This window comes from Falco punctatus (assembly GCF_963210335.1).
Source record: "Falco punctatus genome assembly, chromosome: 14".
Classification (NCBI taxonomy): Eukaryota; Metazoa; Chordata; class Aves; order Falconiformes; family Falconidae; genus Falco; species Falco punctatus.
The window spans coordinates 11,635,558-11,653,018 of NC_137594.1; the positions used below are offsets into that span (position 1 = coordinate 11,635,558).

Genomic DNA, 17,461 nt, shown 5'->3' on the forward strand with positions numbered 1-17,461 from the left:
TTAATAGAAGCATCAGCTTAATCCCAATAGATACTTTCCCTTCTGAGAGGCAGGGAGAGGAAGAGGCAGGAAAGGGTTGTCACCTGGTTAGCGAGAGGTTTCCTTTCTGTCTTCCTCCCTCTGTACCTTCTTAAGCTGTCTGTTTGGAAATGCTCAGCTGTATTGTGATGTGCAATTCTTAGAGAAGAAACATGGCAGAGACCAGCAGACATTCATTTGAAATGATTTTCATTCACTGTATTCTGGAATGGACTTGAAAGCAGGTCTCAGAGGCAACTTGTATGTACCAGTTTGTCTTACATATTTATTTATGACAGACTTGAATCTTCAGGATGGTATTCTATCAAGTGACATACCCACTCAGTGTGATGTGTGTCTAAAAATAGGTCATTGTCAAAGGACAGGAAAGGAATTGTATAAATCTATAAACTAAACCATTGCAATCTAGTATCATGGTACACTGAAGCTGTGTTCAAAATTATAGCTTTCCGTGAATTATTTTTGTAGAATAATGTATTAGCATAGTGTTTATCAAAACAGAGGAAGGCTGGCTGCAGACTCTAAAGATAGGTAATGCTAGTGGGTTACTCCTGACATAGCAGCTTGACCATAGTAAAGTAAACCAAACCAGAGGTCACGTCAGAAGATAGCAGGATTGGACCATGCTTTGCTCTCATGCTTAAATTAGTTATCTGAAATCAGTGATATTTTTCATGTGTAAATTCATAAAGCATTTAATGCTGGGATTTAGGTATTTGGTTTTGAAAATAATATTCCTGCTTTGTGCATTTGGCCAATGTGATTGGATTTTTTTTTTCCTTTAGAATAAGTATTGGCAGGCCTGAAAAATAAAACCACTAAGAAATGGCTCTGTTTAAAACAAGGCATCAAGAAAGAGACTTTAATCATCCTAAATAACCTGTTGATGCATACAAATGTGTGTGTGTTAGACTGTAACAGAGCAATGCATTTTTTTTTTCTGGTGATGACAGTATAAATGCTACTGTATAAGTAAGGCCTGAAACTTAGCTATGCAAGTAATGCATGTTTGTGTGTTTAACTGCAGTGTTGTTAATGCAAACCAAATAGAGGAACTAATATTTAATTAAGGATAGACTGTGGAAGTTGTCAGTAAAGAAACAAATACATCTGTGTGTACAGGTTTATATTAAGAGAGTTTGAAGTTAGCAGGTAAAGGGGTAGGCAAGAAATGAAGGGGAAGTATGACATCTGGTGGAAAGATGGTATCAGGAGTAAGAGATCCGTTAGTGATAAACGGTTTTATTTGACATGAAAATACGTTATGTGATTTTTGAAAACATGTATGCCACTGCTGGAGATTAAGCCAGGATGAGTGACATCTTGTGATTTCATAGTTCATAACTGTCCAAACCAGTAAACATGGCAAACTGATTATACTCTTAAGAAATAGTGATCTCTCAAAGATACCAAAGAAAGCTTATGTTGCTAAGTAGCTTCCCCAAACCCTTATTCTACACTAAAAAGAAATTAATAAGGTACAGGCTTAACTACCTTTGAAGATCCAAGTAATCTTTCAGAAAAATTCATCTTGGGTGACATATCCTAGCACTTTTTTGGAGCTTGAGTGCTTTATTGAGCCTTCTGTAGTACTACTTCCAGGTACAAGTTGCAAATTACCAGCACCATCTGCTGCTGCATAGCCCTGCTTGCTGGTCTGATACTGACTTGGAGAAGTGATTGCAGGAGCTCAGCATTAGAGCCTGTTTGGTTTCTTTTCCCTTAGAACAGGTTGGATACTGTGAGCATGCTCTTCTGCAGAATATTGCATGCATGAGGGAGGAGAAAAAGGGGAAGAACTCTGTAAAATAAGGGGTGTGTGTGTGGGGGGGGCAGGGGGCGTGGAGGTACCTTTTTCTTTGATGTCAAATTGCTAGACTTAGAACTTCTTGTCCTTCAGCCACTAGAACAAGTGCTGCTGAGATCTTGCTTCATTATATTTATTTCCAAAGTGTTACAGTATTTTGTGGGAAAACAGTCTGCAACTTTTTGGAAAAATCTTTGTATTAAGGATGTTCAGGAAGCTTCTAGCTTAGCTGAGAAGCACAGGGGAAATAAAATAAGAAAATTCATCTTAATCTTTCAGCTATGACTTAATGTCTGATTCTTCTGAGGTTTCATTCCATATGATATTGATTATCCCATGTCACTCTGAGATCTTTCTGGTTACGACTTCGCTACTGAAAGATTGCTCTATCCTAACCATTTTACAAGTTCATTAACAATTCTGCTTTGTAGTTCAGGCTCATCTCCTGTGCATAACTGCCCATCCCAATTGTGGGATTTTCCACTTCATCAAAAGGCAGAAGCTTCTCTTGTTCTTTGTGTTTTTGCTTTTATTTTTAACGTTAGCATATCACTTGCTAGAACAATATATTATAAAATAGTTCTGTATCACTATTGGCAGTGACTTTTTCTTGCTTTGGGGCAAACTCCATCTGCAAGTTCTTGCCTGCTTGCTCAGAAAGAATGCTTTTTGGGAATTGGCCAGTTCAAGCAGGGAAACTAGTTAGTAAATACCTAAACCCACAAAGCTAGCATTTCAGTCATTTAGCCCCGGCTAGAATGGAGCAACATTGAAATGGCATAGACCCCTCTGAGGTGGCTGGCTTCTTGGTCAGCCACACCAAGCATTTAACATCAGCATGAGTAACCTGTACCTCATTTTACCTGATTGTTAAGAGTCACAAATAGGTGATAGGGAATAACTGATGTTTCAGTACCACGATGAATAAAATACGTTGTTTACTCCAAAGAGTGAACTGTTCTGCTGTGCTAGCAGAACTGAAATGCAGCTTCCATTAGTCGGATTTTTGGTAATCTAAGTGGGTTTGAGTAGACAGAGGCTTACGGTAAAGAGTTTGCTGGCATGCTGTAGTGCAGTTTAGTTCAGTGTTGAACACTTACCAGTCTACCCCCTTCATCAGCGTGGCAGTGATTGCCCTTTTCTGTCGTCTTTTTGTCAGTGTTTGCTGAGATAGATTAGGCACTCTTATGCTTGTGGAACCGCATCAATTAAAATCAGTTAACTCCCCGTTACTGTGTTACCATACAAAAACTAGATGTAGGCCACAATGCAGTTTCTTCAGGAGATGCTTGGTTTTACATTTTATCAGGCTGGAGGGAAACAGGCCTGTGCTTTCCTTCAGAGAACCTAGTTATATCAGTCAGTAGCTTTCTGAAGATTATTGTGAAGTGTGGAAATAGAGAAAGGGCCCTATTAAGAGGGCAGATACTCTAGTTTAATTGTTTTGGAAATCTAAGTGAGAAACATAATTTTTAGAAGTTCTCTAGACTTAATCTAAAAAACCCAACAACCTCAAACCGTAAGTTTTGATTGACCTGAAAGCAGAACTGACAAGTTCTGGATCTCAGCTCTGTGTTGGTGAGGAGACAGTTTTGCTACTTAGTAAATTACAACTAGTGGTGGTACTTGTGCTAGTACAAGGTGCTTTCTTAACTGTAAGTGTGATCTCAATCTGAAAAATCTTAATAAATTAACTGAATTTACTTTTTTCTGTAGTATACTCTTGCAATTATAAGCTCTTCATTTTTGCTCAGAGTGTCTACTTAGATATCATAAAGTGAAAATAATCTTAATGTCACTAACGGAGAAAAAAATGAACATATTGTCTTGGAGGGGAACAGAACAGATAATATTTGCTGCACTCTTGTGGACACCAGGAGAAAAAATGTCCTTTGCTTTTCTGAGAATCATTTAAAAATGCGTTTGTGTGAACATTGCAGCTCCTTGCTAAACATTTTAAATATTTGACTGTGCAGATATGATATACAGCCTTTGAGAAAGCAGATCGCTTGCATTTGTGCATTTTGGTCTCCATGACTGGTATTGATGACTGTGGGTGTATGGTAGCTGTTCTGGTAGTGTACACTGGGGGAAGAGGGGAGGGGGAAGGGTTCCTTGAAAACCAGTTGCAAAAAAAAAAAAAAAAAAAATTCTGATGGAAGCCAAAAGTTAGTGAAAGTAGGATATGAAACTTGCTTATGGAAATATACCACTGGATGCCACTGTTGCTTCATGGAATGTCATACTAAAATAACATTGGCTCTGCTTTTCTTTCACTCTCATCTTCTTAGTTCCTTATTACTTTAATCTTTATTCATATCAAAGGAAAGGAGGACTCATGCCCCACTTATTCTCTCCAGCAACATGGTGACATGGTTCCCATATCTAGAAATGATAGCTTATAGGAAAGTAAAGGGAATGACACAAAGTTTTGTCCTGTCCAGGGTTGTCTACCCTCCCCCCACCCCGAGGGATTTGAAAATTTTGAAAAGAAGAAAGGTTCCTTGTAACTAAAATTTTCCTTGTAACTAAATTCCTTCTCTCTGGCTCTGATTTGGATACTGAGCCTTTATTCCTGTTTTAATGTCATCCTAGAGAGCAGGGCAGGAGGTCACTTTTGCAAATGCTTGTTTATTTCCTTTCCCAAGTGTTGGGTATTTTGTACTTGAAAGAATGTTTTTTGCTTGTTACAATTCTTTCCTCCTTGGGGGAAGTGGTGAGAGTTTAGGTCAGCAGGTGAATTTTTGATGTCTGTTGCTGGTTTTCACAGGCTCGTTTGTAATCACCTGGTTAGCAACTCAGGGACTTTCTCTAAGTCATACAGTTTGAGTTTTTTTTTTCCCCTGTGTTTTGGCTTTTTTGACTGAAGCAATACCCAAAATGTAATTAATTGAAAGAAACGAAAATCCGGAAATCTGAAGCCTAATTTTCAGGTGTTTTAGTTTTTGTATTCTGTGTACATCTAATTCCTGTGTTTTCCTCTGGGGAGAAAATATTGGAAAAAACCTGACAGGCAAGCTTTTTCTGGCGTCATGGTGGTGTATGCAGCCAGCTAGCCTGGCTTCTTAAGAGACGGGGACCACCTTCTGCTGTGCGCCTGCTTAATTGGGTAAGCCCTAAATATTGTTGGTTCCATAAAGCGCTAGTCTAATTAATGACAGTAGAAATGTGCAGCAAAGGCAAACACAATGGAAATGATCTGTTGAGAGGGTGCTGAAGGAAAAAGAAGCAATAACCATGTAGCCCTGAGAAAGCACGTTTATTCTCTTTCTGCAAGCTGGGCGGGAGAAGGCAGACAGCAGGGCTTCAGCCCGGAGGCCTCGGCAGTGCCATGGAAACGGCACAGGAGCACCACATCCCTCTGGCTCTCCAGGCCTTGTGGCTCTACTGCGGATTTATAGGCAGCAGCACCCACGCAACCTGTGTGGGACTGCAGGAGGGGGAAGGTTAAAATGCCTGCCTGTTCTGCTGCTTCACAACTGGTTTATAAGGCAAATTAAGGGAGAGGAGAAGAAACAGGTAAATGTAAGAAGTTTATTGTTGAAGATGGACTGGCAGCTGCAGCACAATCCCTGTGCTGGATGTCTGACAGCCGGAATGCAGTTTAGTTAGGCTACTGTTCACTGATAACTCTGCTCTCTCTTCTGGAACCTGGACTGAAGTTTTGCCTGGATTAGATGTTCAGATCTAAGTTTTTCAGTGATCGGGAATGAATGGTAATACTATGCTGTTGTAGGTACCAGAGGGAAGCCTGCCAGCAGAGCTGCTATTGCTGTTGATGCCGCATAAACTTGTAGTGGTGACCCAGATAACATTGTGACTGACACAGTAAGTTACAGTGTCAGGAGAAATAAATGTCTCCTGCAGCCCCTTGCGGAGCTCCAGCTGTGCCATGGTACCTGCCCTTAAGCCCCATCTATCCAAGGAACTGACCCACTGCTGATGGGCTGTGGGACTTACTGGGCTTTGCTCAGTTATGAGCTAGTTGTATGTGGAGGTTCAGAAAATACACAGTGCTTGCAATTATTTGGAAGTTATGGTAATTTAGTGTACTTATTAAAGGAGTTCTTCAGAATGGTTACTTGGGCTCTGATATGTCTGTTGAGAATTCCTGGCAGTCATCTAAGTGTGACAGCTCTCTGGAGAGCACTTTTGTGCTGTCTCCCCTTACCTACCACCCTCTGCTCTATTTGTACTTCTGGCCCAGACCTGGGAGAAGGCTAGTGTTTAAATTATCCCTCCTGTAGCTCTGCAGTTGTCTATGTTTTCATGTCATCTCTGTCCTGAGGTTGAAGTCACAAGTTATTATTTGTATTATGCCATGCAAAGAGAAGGTTCTCCCTGTTCTTACTGGCTTGCGGTAGGACTGGTTCATAGCTGGAGAATACCAAGTGGCTGTGCTGTGTCTTGATGTTGTGGGCTTGCTCAAACAATGAAATGTGAGGTACAGCAAAATGAAAGCAGCAGACATCTTGTTGGTATCTGCGGACAACAACCTAAATAGAATATTAATATATATTTATAGAATATAAATATATTTATGTAAACAGAATATTACTACCTGTAGTGGTTTGCAGCTGTTGGAGAAAAACAGCTAAATGAAGTTTGACTCCTGCACATGCAAGTCTGGACTTCTCAATACAGTAAACAGGTGAAAAGCGAGCAAGATGGAACAGAGCAGGATTCAAGCCTGTGCTCTTGAGAGGTTATGGTGAGGTTAGCTAGCTACCTCATGTAGAGGGCAAAGCCAGAGAGGGATTAAAAAAGCATGGCATACAAGTGAAATACTTAAGCTGCTGCTGCCTTTTTTCACACCCCCCCCTCCTGAGTTTATGCTTATTTCATCCCTTGTTCATTTTAGAATCAGTGGATGCAGAAGACAACTGCTGCACAGTGTCCCCAGGCTTCTACTTTACTGGCATATATGCAAAGATCAGGAATGATTCCACAATCTTGAGCTCTTTTTAAGTGTTTAAGTGTACAGAATTCAGTCCCTGCTGCATCAGGAGCCTCCTGAAGATAAAAATTACTCTCTTGTAGCTGTGATATCTTTTGTTAACTGAAAACCTTAATACATGTATACAGTAGACCCCACTGCTGGAAACGGCAAAGAAAGGCTCTGTATCTTTTTACAAGAAGTGATAGACAAAAAGCAAATGTGTTTTGGAGCAGAGCGCCACAGGCATTGTCAGGGTTGTGCACATGGCTCTGTATGTGTGTTTACAGCCATGAATCATTATGAAGCAGAAACCAATTGTTTTTACCCAAGTAAGCCTCTGCTTGCTTATCTGTTTGAAAGCAGCAAGTCGTTCTTTTTGCTTTATTTGTAACCTTCACAATTTAATGTTTATATAAATCTTCAAGGTGACAACTTCACAGTGTAGGTCTTCACTCTACAGTCCTTGTCTTTTGTCCTGCTGCAGTATGTTAAAAATATGAATGTAATTGTTTGTAGCCTTGTCTTCTATGGGAGTGATCTTTGTAAATTTATCTGGTCTCTTAAGGGATGTTGCAATCTCTGGCTGCTGGTATATGGAAAGTGCATTGGTACAAAATTATTTATAACTCTTTCAGTTGGTGCTGGATCTCTGTGGTTCTTCACTGCAAGTCTCTTCAAACTCTCGGGAGATTTTTCAACAGCTCCTAGCTCATAAACAACATCTTTCCTCATGATAACCTTGCAGCCACTCATTTTGTTCCTTCAAGCTTCTGTCTCCATGTTGCCAACCTGGTCATTAGACCTATTATTTAAGCTGATTGTGAATTCTGGTTTGGAATCGTTGGTTTTGTAGTGAGTAAGTAGAGAAGGTGTTTTTGCCATCGATTTGTGCTGTTCATGGAAGAAGATACAGAATGGGTGTTTGTAGGTTTGTGTGGGGTGGGTGGGATTTGTTGTTTTTTTTTTTTTTTTTTAAGTGGGTGAGTAAAAGTCCATGGGAAACGTGAGGCTCATAGCTAAGTACTAGATATTTAGGGATTTGGTGCTGAAATTTTACAACATGTTTATATTCCCCAAGGATGTGTTTGGTGCTTTTTTCTTTTTTTCTTTGCTGTCCTCCAATGTCATGAAGTGAAGCTCATGCTTTTTTTTTTTTTTTTAATTCTAGATAGGATGATATTTAAACAGTGCATGAAAATATTCCTAGATTATAAAATATTTTGAGACTAAAGTCTACCGATCAGTGTGTGAGATAAGGGCAGCAGATAGTGGCAAGACTGTCATCGTTAAGAAAGAATATTTTTTTATCTTTTAAAATGGAAGTATACATTTTAAAGCTCTCCAACAACATTAGTTTGATTAAAAGACACAAAAGATTAAATTCTTCATTCAGTAAGTGCGTAGGTTTTCCTGAACATTCATGAAGCTGGAGCAAAGGTAATAACTGGGGGTCAAATGGAGAAGACTGCCTGGCTGGTCATTAATTTTAGTTTGTCTGTGGAATATAGCTGTGAAGAAGTTATTTGTATGCCACACATCCCCCCCCTCTACCCCCGCCCTGAGAACTATGAAATTGTAGGTTTTGCTCAAATCTGACTTGAGTAATTGAGGAGAAATAAGGAATGTTAAAAATAGGGTATTTCAGCTGGTTTTTTCCGGGTTTTTTGTTTGTTTTTACAAGAAAACTTGGGAGGGGGAAAGGCTTGCTGTGATTCAAGCTAGTTCATTTTCAAAATAGTAAAGACAGTGAAACTGCCAGTCTTTATGCAGGTCTGAAAGCACGTGTACTGCAGAGAAGATTTGTGAGCAGGGACAGGTAGCCCTGTAACTTCCATGTAGCTACTGCAGGTTACAAGTATCTCTGAACATGGAAGTGTCTGGGTTTCAGCGGAAGAAGCCTAGGAATGCTCTGAAGTTTGTCACTAATTCTGTGCTAGTGCCTTGTTCTCCTCAGTTTTGTTGGCTGTACCCCAGCTAGTTTTCTTACAGTTGGAGTGGGAGCTATTGCAATTTTAAGTGAGAGTAGCACAAGAACTGTAAGTAGTGCTTAGAGAAAAGTAGGAAAGATTTACTATGTCCATTTCTACTGAATATTGTGTCGATCAGTCTTATTTATTAGGTAGGATGTTGAGTGCATGAAACATCCTATGGGTCTAGCTATGTTCATTTTGTCAGGTCTTTTACTTGCCAAAAATAAAGTAAGCTGCATAATTTCCTCCAAAATACTTAATCTGAGAGAATGGAAACAGGCCAAGTGTTGCCCTAAATAGAATCAGAACAGCAGTTCTGTGTAGAGAAGTACACATTTTGAATTGGTAAAAAGGAGTTGTATTAATGTCATGCCACACTACACGTGAACAGCATTAAAAAGTCAGCCTTTAAATCTTAAAACACTTCCTGTTCCTAATGTCCTCATTATTAACATCTATATTCTACATTAATGCTGCTGGCAAGAGGTGAAAGCCATCCAGGGTGAAAAGAAATTAGTTTCATTTTTCAGTAATTATGGGGAAAACTGTTCACTGGCTTTAGTCACCCTCTCAAGTTATTCTAGTGCTGCTGGTTAAAAAGATCCTGATCTATGGTGTATCGCTAATGATCAACAGTTTTAGAAATGACATATTCTAGCAGCACAGCCTCTATTATTGGGACAATTTTTCCCTCTTGGGCAGGCACCAGATCTTTCAAAACCGCTGGGAAAGCTCATGAAGAGTAAGGGTGTGTTTTCCTCTTTCTTTTTAAACTTGATACTACTGTTCTTGAAATACAAAACTAATGTTTCCAGTTTTCAAAGGAGAGGGCCATGTACTCCAAGCCAGACATTTAAACAATTCATTGCTGAGGGGAAACAAATAGTTGGTAGTATCATAACTAGGTAAAGGTAGACACTGGAGAGTATAGCAAGAAATAAGTGGAAATGTCAGGACAGCATGCTAAGGTAGTAGCTGTGTTAGTGTGGTAAGTTCTGTATGAATAAATACTTTCATTTGTCAGGTGCGCTTTGCTGTTCATATTTTGGATGGGCCTTGTGTTTCATAAGGTTGAATGACAGAAGAGTAAAAGGTTGCAGTAGAAAGATGGTAATCCATTTTGATAGATGCATCCTGGAGGACTGAGTAGGTACCTCCTCTGGAGAAATATGAAGATTTAGTTTGTTCATTCTCACTGTTCTGAACTGGATTTATGTGGTACTTGAAAACATCAGTGGTCAAACAGAGAGCAGACTACTAGGTGACTCTTTACCACACTGTACTGTGTTGCTGTTGTAGTTAATTGCAAGTACTTCTTATCTATCTCATATGAAGTGTTCATTCTCAAGTTATGAAAAGCTCCAACAGACTTCCCATGCATTACATTGTAGTGTCTTGCAAAGGATTAATGACAGTTCAATTTTGAGCAGTAGCTCAGATACCTGATTTGTGTGACCATTTTCTTATTTACAATAAATTCATTGTTAAATTGGCCTTGCACCATCTGTGGCCACTTGCAAAACTTCTGACATTGTCACTGACATTCTGTGTGAAATGCTGTGTGATGTACAGAAACTTGGGGGAGGGGGAAGCATGGCAGAGGACAGTGACACTTCTTTAGAGTGATATTTTGGCCACAGAGAAACAAATAGTTTTTTGCTGGGATGGCTTTTTGCCTTGGTGCCCCTAGGTAGGTTTGAGACTTGATCTCAGACAGGCTTCATTGTGACAATTTCTATCTTCGAAGAATTAATGGAACTGTTTACCTTTTTATTACATTCTCAGTTGTTCTTCAGATGATCCTGGCTGTAGTAATGTGATCTTTGAAGCAGTTCAGCATTCTGTGATTGAGAGTTGCTTAAGCTTCTTGTGCTTAGCGTTGTACTTTTAATTGAAAGTGACATCTTCTTTCTGAAAGTACAGACTGTATTTTTTTTAAAAAAATGCTTTTCTTAGATAATGGGTCTATTAAGTACCTGCAGCATGAAGTGTCATAGCTTAAATACTTTTGGTTAAGGGATTTAATTAGATCTTAAAGTCTTTCTTTTTCCACCCACATACCTTATTTTCCCCAAAACCAGAACATGAGAGTCTTCAGATACTAAAACTGCAGCAAGGTTTTATATGAATAGTTTATACCTTTCTGACACCAGATCACCTATGTAATAAAATGTTCTTTAAGGATACAGGCAGGCAGTAGGATACAAGGGGGGAGTACACTGGCACAAGCTACATAAGACTTCCCATCGAACATCAAGATTGTTCTCTTCTTGAGTAGGAAATCTTGCCTTTGGCACCAAGCTATAATAAATGCTTTAGAAGGGAATGGCTTTAAACTGAAAGAGGGTTGATGTGGATTAGATATTAGGAAGAAATTCTTTACTGTGTGTGTGGTGAGACACTGGAAGAGGTTGCCCAGAGGAGCTGTGGATGCCCCATCCCTGGCAGTGTCCAAGGCCAGGCTAGATGGGGCTTTGAGCATCCTAGCCTAGTGGAAGGTGTCTCTGCCCATGGCAGGAGATTGAAACTAGATGATCTTTAAGGTCCCTTCCAACCCAAACCTTCTACTACTAAACTATTCTCTAAGCAGGAAGGTAACTTTGAATGCAGAATGCATGGATTTCTATCTCTTCTCCATTTGGTGCTTTGATTTACTTTGTCTTGACTGGCTATGCTAAAATGCTGTTAGTTTTTTCAGTTCTTTTTGAGCAGGAAAAAAACCCTAACATGCAAACCTGATATTGGTGAACTCTGCAGCTGATCAAATGCTATATATACACTGTTGTTTCTGTTTTATGGTAGATATCATAAGATCACACACTGTTACGGTATGGTAAAAGCTAGTGTCCTTTTTATTCTGATGCTTGCTTGAGAGATGTCTTTGATCAAAGTTAATACTTGTATTTAAATGTTTGGTACAAGCTTTAAAAAAAAAAAAGGTAGCCATGCACTGAGTTGTTGTGCATATGTAAGGCAACAGCAGGACTTTCATTGCCTGCATCTGGGGATCCCTTTCTTGTTCAACAAAACAGCCTCTGGCTGGCACTGACTACCTATACCTCTGGATGGACTGTACAACCGTCTTTACCCATTAAGGTCTTTAACTGTATTAGACAAGACTGACCTCATGTATGTTGTGCATTTAAGGCTTTGACTATCCATTTAGCTTTTCAGTAGATCTTCCTTTCTTGTCTATGCTTTCGTTTGTGAGCTAGTCTTCTGGATTTGTGGAGAAAAACAAGTATTGGAAGAAGGTGTTTAAGTTGAGCTTTCTCAGGATGTATAAGCATAACTTGGAAGATGGCAAATGTGTGCTTATTTATAGATACACAAATACCTATGCTTAGTAACTACAAGTAAGTTGTAAGGGGGAGAAACTGAATGAAATAGGAAATGGAGGTATGTGACCTGGGTGATCTAATAGATGAGCAGTCCAGTCAGTAATAAAATATCACTGCCATGAAGGAGAGACTCTGAAAGCTTGAATTGGGTCTCACAGTCTGGCATGTTGATCGAGGGGAGGGAGAAAGACTAAGGGAGAGATTCTTACAGGAACTGTAAGGGTAACACAGAGGAGAAACTGAATGCCAGGATCAGAAGGTGACAAATAGATGAAGCCCCACTGAGAACACGTACGGTCATAGTTTGGAAAAGAAAATTTGGAAGTACTTTTGCCAGAGGCAGGAGGGATGTGGTGGCTTTTATCAAAGTAGGGACACTTGTGGAAGGACTACAAAGGTGTAAGGGGCACAGAAGCCATAAAAGCAGCAAGAATGCCCTTGTTACAGCTTCTGTAAGTGAAAGAAATGCATATAAAGCAGTTCCACTACAGAACCAGTCCTGGCCCAGCTGCGCAAGTGTGTAGGTACTGTGTTCTCTCCTGGGCAGATGCCGTAGTACTTCTCCCAGGCCAGTTCTTCCTCTGTCCAGGGGTTTTGCGTAGTCCTTCCTTTCCTTTTGCCCTGTAGCTGGCTTTCTGCTCTGCATGGGTTCTGTGCCCTCCCTGACTTTCACTGTACTGAACTTTATGCCCTAATCTTGAGGAACCACTGAATGAGGGAGGGTGTCTACAGTGAGCGTCAATGTACTTTGGCTACTTGACTTGAAATTGGCACCTATAACCACTGTAGTCTACCTTCTCTTTCAGTCAAGTCTGTGAAGTAACCTGTGTGGTGTTTCATGAGGGCATGGGGTCTTGCTGGCTCAGGGGAATGATGTGAAAAGTCTTTTAAATGTCAATGAGGAGCAAAATTCTTTAGGCTTTTAATCTTGGTGAGTTCTCGCTTGATTTAGTCAAAACCTTCCCAGATGCTAGTTACCAGTGAGACTTGAGTCTGAAAACATGAAGACTTGAGGGTCTGTCTGATTCACAGAGGGGATCACTATCAGCCTAATGGGACCTTGGTTGAAACTTTAATTACAAGAAGACAGTAAAAAGCACTGTTTAAGAAAAAAAATTTCCCTTATCAAATTTTGTTGCTAGTCTAGTCAGGCTAAAAACTCTGCTTAATCTTAATGATTAGTAAGAGTTCTTCATTTCTGTGAGATTTATAGCAGTGTTAAATAAATTACGAATTATTCGGAGGCAGTATATTAAAGGAGATCTAATCAAGATATCCAGAATATTGTGACACATTTAAATCCCATAATATTTAAAAAAACCATTTTTGAGGGAGTAAAGATACTTTATATACAATTAGAGGCAGTATGATTAATAACCTTGGGCTCCGATTCGATGGCTTCCTTTGGGATTTGAGGGTTCTTTTCTGTATCTCTGGAACCAAATATATGCCTTAATTACCAGTCTAACATTCAATGAAGGCAGAACTGAAGTGCAGATGTATATGCTTGAATTTGCATTAGCGTTTCTTCTACAGACACTCGGCCTCACTAATCCAGGTATCTGCGGATTTTAATAATGCTCAAGAAGAATGTCAATCCATGTTGTGAGCTTAGACTTTCAAAGCTAACAGACCTGTTTGTTTCGCATCATGACATTTATGCCACATGCTAGGCCTGGAGGGTAGGTGTTAGTCTAAACGCAGATGCATTTTAAAAAAGTGCTGAGAAGATTCAGACCATTTAAAACCAGGCCTGTAGTTGGGCAAGGCTGTTGTAGTTTTGCCCCAGTCCTACTTCTTTATCGATGTTTCAGGAGGGATGGGAGATTTTGATACAGGAGAAACAAACACATCTGGTTTGAAGCCATTCTGGTTGCAGGTAATTAGCAAGGCTACAACATAAAATCTGAGTCAAAGACAAGAGGAGTAAAATAGTTTTGGGATTTGAACAGTGAGTGGGCAACGCTCCTTAAATAGCAAGCCACGTCAGTACTTCCTTTTTACTGCAGAAACAGAACAGTCAATGCCTGCAAAGTCAGTGGGATTGGGAGCTCAAGACTTTGGAAGGTGTTACTCCGGAGAGCTTTGCTTGTAGGTATATCTGCAAGGAAACCGATTTCTGAGTTGAAGCTAGGGAATGGGAAAATGTGTTTGAAACTAGTCCGTGTTGTAATTCTGGGTATTACTTATTTCTTGTGGTTTAGAATGATGAATAGTGGGGGAGAAGTAGCTCCTTGTGAAAGAAGAAAAAACGGATAAATGGCCTATACTATCTGGGACCTCACTAGGCAATACAACCATACAGAAAGTAACTGAAAATGCATCTTCTTTGGGAGAGGGCAAGGATTCATTTAAACTCATTTGTCACTGAATTTAATTACATCAAGACAAAGCTCTTTAATCTGAATGCCCAGATACAATGAAAACCCATTTATTTGGAAATCTGTTTCATCAAAGTTACCACTTTCAAGTATGTAGCAGCTCTGGCCTGAGTGAAATTTGTCTTTGGTGTCTTGCTAATCAAAGATGAGAATGTGATTTGATTGGGTTTTTTTACTGTTATTTTTATTTTTACATAGACTTCGCTGGGCTGTTCTGTCCTATGCGGTCAGGGCTGTCTGCTGCCTCTTTAGCTTGACTGTGACTAGTGGACTCAGTTTGCTCTGGTTCTGGCATTGATCACAATATTTTGTTTCTTATAGTCTCCATCATTGTCTTGCTCAGGTACAGCTTTAGCAAGCTGCTTTTGTGCTCATGTTGTAGTTGCTCCAGAGCAGCTAGGTCGTGGTGTTCCACTTAGGATTAGGCAAAATGTTGAGGTGGGTGTCATGATGCTATTTTAGAACCAGTGGTGCAGAGATGAAATGAAAACATGTAGTGGTTGTCTTCTAATACAATTTACTGGAATTTAATTGTTCTCGTATTTATTTGCCTCTCTTTTTTTTCTTTCTTTAATCAGAAACAGATATTTCAGGATATAGATATCATCCCTTGATCTTCTGCATTTTTCTAAAATCGATCTTACTTCTGCACATGTTCATTCTTGAGCGTCTATAAGCTGTATATTTTGGTCAGATACGGCAGGCTTAGCTTTTTATTCTGAATAGTTAATTTTGACACTCCCTATGAAAGAACTCCGAGATAAAATGTTTTTGATTGTTACCAGTTGCTGTATGCTTTGTAGACTGTAATATAAATCTGATGGTCAATTTTGGTGGGATGATCTAATGAAGTTCTCGGATTTATTTTAGATAACAAACTTTTCTTTTTTTTTTTTTTTCCACAGACAAACATGGATAAATTGTCAGATTTGTAACCTATCTCATACAATGTCTGCCATATCTTCCACACTGCTTGAAATGGTCACCGTATGCCTGATTTATAAAGACAGTATTACCCTGATGAGTACACAGTGTGTCACTTGAGCAGGATTCATGTCTGTATGGATTTCAGTGGAGAAACATAATGTGAGTCTATATAAATATTTGTAGCCTTTTGCTCTATCACATTGTCTGTTTTATTGGTCGGATTACCTGTGCTGTGGGGACTATGGCTTTTTTTGGTGATACTTAAAAAAAAAAAAAATCTGATAAAAAGGGAGATCCTGGGGGGGCGGAAATCGGGCTAACCCCCTTTCTGTTATATAATTCACTTCTAGCAATATGTGAATTTGAGATTGGTAAATGAAAAGCACTAAAGATTATATAATTCTTGATTTATTTTTTTTTTCCACACCAGAGATGGGGAAAGGTTAAGTAGAGCAATTCTAGGGGAATCAAACCCAAACCAGTCAGATAGTGGATATATAGTAGGCCAAGCTCCCAGTTACCTGCACTAAGCATTAGCATACCTGACTGCTACTAGGTGTAGGAATGTTGTGAATGAATACTGTAGAAAAAGGTTAACTATTTGACATTTTGTAGAAACAGACAGCTAAAAACGTGCCTTGTGGTCTTCAGTGTGTGTATATATATATGTAGGCTGGCATCACCTTCATGTGACTTCTCTGTGGTTACATCGTGGTACCCAGAAAGGGATATACTGACAAGAAGCACACTTAAAGATAACATAACTATTGTGATCATAATGTACATTAGTCTGTATCTATGAATTTGAAGGTGAACTGTAGCCTGGAGCTTTCATTTCTTAGTAAAGAAGCCACCTCTACTAGTATTTAATGGATTGGGGCAAGCTCTTGATGCAGTTGCCTTAGGCCATTGCTTCCCATGCTGCTGCTCCCTCCGCTTGAGTATAATCTTAACATCTTCTGTGGCTGGTGACATTACTTATGTTTGGATAGGTTGAGAGGAAATTTCTTGTATTAAGTGAAAATAAATCTGGACAGGAATCCCAGATTGGGAAAATAACTGTGGAAAAGTTGGATTGTGAAAGCCTCTTCAATTTTTCATAACTTGACAGCATAATTTAAGCTCCAGGAAAAAATTATGATACCGCTGGAAAAGATCACTCATGGAGAGTCCTCTAAAGCTGGATGTGAAACACAAGGCCAGCACTAGTGTCACAGCTGGAAGAGAAGAATTCAAGTCTCATACAAGGTAGGTACATAATGAAAGACTTGACCTTTGCTGCAGTTCTGTTAAATGTGTGTCTTCAGTTAAAAAAAAACAAACAAAAAAACTTGGTGGCAAAAATGGCAATGGATGGCAGAAGTTGAAAGCGCTTACGCAACTGCGTAAAAATCTGTGGCATGAACTGCCTGGAAAATGATGCTTAAAAGGTTGGCCTACATAGGAGGTGTTATGTACATATGCTCCTTGCTACATGCAAGTTAGTTAATTGTCCACTGAGATATGTTTAGTCATAGGACTTCTCAAAGTATATTTTTTAAACTAAATATTGGAGTTCTTTATTAAACCAGACTAGGAAATACTTTTACAAGGATGAATGTTTCTATTCGAGCAGTCATAAAGCAAACATTATTCTTGTTCTCTAGCATGAGTCACAACTGTATCAATTGCTTCATAATACATTAACCAAATAGCTTGGTGGCAGTGAGCAAGGCTTAATCATATCCGTCTTCCCGTTCTGTGTCAGTGTGTGCTATACTGTCTTGCCCTTACTGCTCAAGTGATATGTTATATATAATGATTTCACGTATTTCAGGATTAAATTGAGGCGTGGAACAGGTGAGTGCCTGCCATTCTTAAAACTTGAATCCATTGTGAGTCTAATTGCATTATTTGATTCTAGATAACTATTTGAATGGATAGTTCTGAGAAATTTTGGCAAAACTGACTTACCAGTGTTAAGTATCAGTTGTTGCTGGTATAGCTAACATAAAACCCTCACTCTCTCTTGTACTTGACTCCAGTGCATTTTTACAGCAGTATCATGCTGGAGCCAT

At 39.4% G+C, this 17,461-nt stretch overlaps 1 protein-coding gene and 1 long non-coding RNA gene across 2 annotated transcripts in view; one reads left to right on the forward strand and one right to left on the reverse strand.

The window, feature by feature from the left end:
* Positions 1–17,461, reverse strand: part of KCTD15 (potassium channel tetramerization domain containing 15) — a 221,981-nt gene that overhangs the window by 59,112 nt on the left and 145,408 nt on the right. The gene's annotated exons all lie outside the window — the stretch shown is intronic.
* LOC308053602 overlaps positions 4,114–17,461 on the forward strand; it is a 184,088-nt gene continuing 170,740 nt past the window's right edge. The window contains exon 1 of the long non-coding RNA XR_013923690.1: positions 4,114–17,243. This is a non-coding gene — a long non-coding RNA (uncharacterized lncRNA). The remainder of the gene's footprint in view (positions 17,244–17,461) is intronic.